The following is a 3,203-nucleotide window of genomic DNA, read 5'->3' on the forward strand; positions in this document are numbered from 1 at the left end:
AAGCTGACCAGCCTACACCGCGACCACCTGGGGTGTAAGTAAATAATCTTTTCAATCAACCATTACGCCTCCGTGACTGATTCTAGCTCGAGCGTACCATACCGCGCCGCGGTTTTCTCCAACCCCGCGTGCCCGGGCTCCTGGCCACAGCCTGTGTGCACAAAGACGGGCCCGGCTCGCCCCCGGCTCGTACATGGCGACCCAGATGGGAGCGGGAGAGAGCTCGCACATGGCGATCCAGGCGGGATCAGGAGAGGGCCCGCACACCCTGAAGCCCCTCCCCTTTAGGGCCCTGGACTGTGGACACGCCCCTCCCACAATGGAGGGTGGAGGTAGCAGGCCCCCCTCACCCATGTCAGCCTCCCTTGCAGGACCTGCTTCCCCAGCAACTCATGCTTCCCCTCTGGAGAAGTCAAGGCTCGTCCCCTGGTGGCTGATCCTGCAAGAGCCTCTCCCTAGTGGTGCCTTCTGCTCTCCTCGATGGCCTGGCACCCAGGTCTCTCTCTCTCTCTTGTAGGAGCCAAGCCCTTGCAGGCTCTGACTCCCCGGTCTCACACTGGGAGTTCTCCCCTTTCCCAGGCCCTGCTCTGGGCACCAGGGCTCTTTTACTTAGAAGTGGAGTTGTACTGCAGTGCTCTGGTCACTCATCCTAGGGCCCGGGCTAATGTAAGCAGCAGCAAGCTGCTTCCAAAGCGGTTCTCCGTGCGCCAGCCTGCACACCAGGTGAGGCCTGAGCAGCTGCGAGCTGCTCCCAGTTCCTGCTCTCCACCTGCCGATCTGCACACCGACTGCCCAGCCGCTTGCTGGGTTCATAGGCTCAAGCCGCCTCAAGCGGCTCCGAGAGCCTGATCCCCATGCGTTGATTCATGCACCGCTGAAGCAACCAGGGTCCTGAGGATAGCCATCCCTGGAGCTTCTCTCTCCTCACCACCTCCCTCTAGCCTGCTGAGCATGCTCCCCTTTTATACTCTTCAGACCTGGATGGCGCAGTTCTGATTCAGGTCCAGCTGCTCCCTGCCCCCTCCCTTTGGAAAAGGGTGGGGTATTGCTTCCCTTGTGCTGCCTCCAGATTGGTGGGTGGGCTCCACCAATCAAATAGCAGACTCTCGATCCTGGGATTCAACCCAAGCGCCAAAATAATAAGCCTGCTACAGAAGAATTCGACCTGGTTAGGCTAACAGAAACCTGGTGGGATCCTACCCATGACTGGGCAGTGAACATTAAGGGCTATAGGCTGTACAGACAGGACAGTGTGGAAAAAAGGGTGTGGAGGGGTGCATTGCTCTCTATGTTAAGGAGCAATATACATCTTCTGTAGTTAAACTAGGCCAAGAAGAAGGGCAAATTGAGGTGCTATGGGTCAGACTACAGGGGGGGGGTGAAAGGGAGTTGGTAGTGGGGATCTATTACAGACCCCCACAGCCTTGACCCCTGAACATCCTTGGTCTTGGCCCCTTCATTTTTTGCCCTAACCCAGCCAGCCTGTGCCCCGCCCCCCAACAGCTATGCCTTTTAAGGCCCCTTCCTCTTAACCATGTAACCCCCTCCCATGCCCTTTAACACCCTGCCCCTTGTCCCCTTAACTCCTAGCCCCTTAATGGCAGTGTCCCTTGGCCCTGTGAAGTGTTTAACCACCAAGGACTTTACCCTTCCTGCTGTTTAACTGCTGTCCCTTGCCCTCCTTATCTGCCTGCCCTTTAACTGCCCTTGCCTGTTGCCCCGTTCACTCTCCCCTTCCTCCTCTGACATGTTTTCCTCCGTCATGTCTCTGCTTCTGTGTCCTGTTGCCCATCTAAATGTCGTGCTCCCTGTACATGTGACTCCCCCAACCTTCCTGTATGTGTTCTTCTCTAGCTCCCCTTGCCTCCTACCTGCTCTGCTTACCTCTTGTCCCCTAATCCCTGACCCCTATTGCCCCCCTGACTTTGAGTGCCTCCCTAACTGTGGTTCCTGTTGTCTTCCACCTCCTGTTGCCCACAAACTATGCTGCTGCTGTTGCCTGCTACCCTCAGTTGCCTGTGTGCTTTGAGGTGCATCCCCCAAGCCTCCTTCCAACTTTTGGTGCCCCCTGCCGCTGTTTCCTCCCATGCTGATTCCCTCCAAACTTCCTTGCCCCTGTTGACCTCTGTCCTTGTTGACCCCTACCTGCAGGCCCCTGTTATCGCTCTGTCTCTACCCATGGCGCCAGTGATGTAGCTGTTCAGCTAACATCTTTGCCTATAACCGCATATGAATGTCTGTAGTTAGTGCACACGTACTAATAGGTGGCACGTGCATTGTGCATCCACAGGTAGTGTGAAGACAAACCCGGCTCAGTGCTGCCCTCCGGTGGTTCGCTTCCAGCACTGCAGCCACGAGGAGCGGTGCCGCGCAGGGGAGACGCACCTGCTGCTCGGTGCTGCCCTCCGGTGGTCCCGTCCGGCATTGCAGCAGCCCGTGAAGGCGGAGACAAAGCCCTGCTCAGAGCCGCCCTCCTGTGGCCGCGCCGCGCATTGCGGCGAGGAGGCCCGGGCGGGCTCCCAAGCCGGCTCCGCGCTGCCCGCTTGGGGCCGGAGCGGGGCTTGGAGCCCGGAGATACCGATCCGGAACTAAACCGGCTCCGTCCCACCGTCCCTGCGCGGAGCAGCCGGTTTTTAAAGGCAGAGAAAAGAAACCCCTGCCCTGTGCTACTGCCCTACGATGAGAGATGAGGGCAGGGAAGAGGGACAGCGGCTCCGGGCCCCGCGCCTGCAGCTCGGGCAGGCGGGAGATCAAGGCAGAGAGACAAGGAGAACAAAGGCAGAGAGAGAAGGAGAACAAAGGCCTCGCTCGCTCGGGGGTAACTCGGGCAGTGCCCGCAGGCGGGTTCGCGGCGCTCGGGGCGGACACAAGACGCGCGAGCACTGATTCATGGCCGGGGAGCGTAGCACGGCCGGGATCGGAGGCTCGTGTTCCTATTGGGCGCTATGAGGCGTGAGGCGATTGGGTGGAATGGTCGCTTGGGCGGGGTTACGGCCCCTCTGGTCTCCTTCGCTCTGATTGGCTTGTGCCGGGGGAGGCGGGCCCAGGAGCCCGGCCTACTTGTTCACATTCTGATTGGGTGTAAGGAATGGTGAGTGTGCCCATTGGTCGGGCTCTGATGCGCACGGGCCGCGCTCAGCTGGTTGTCAGTCAGCTGAGCCCGGAGCCCTCGTCCCGCTGCCGGCTCCACCCGCGGGGGGGAG

This window comes from Alligator sinensis, unplaced genomic scaffold (assembly GCF_000455745.1).
Source record: "Alligator sinensis unplaced genomic scaffold, ASM45574v1 scaffold781_1, whole genome shotgun sequence".
Taxonomy (NCBI): domain Eukaryota; kingdom Metazoa; phylum Chordata; order Crocodylia; family Alligatoridae; genus Alligator; species Alligator sinensis.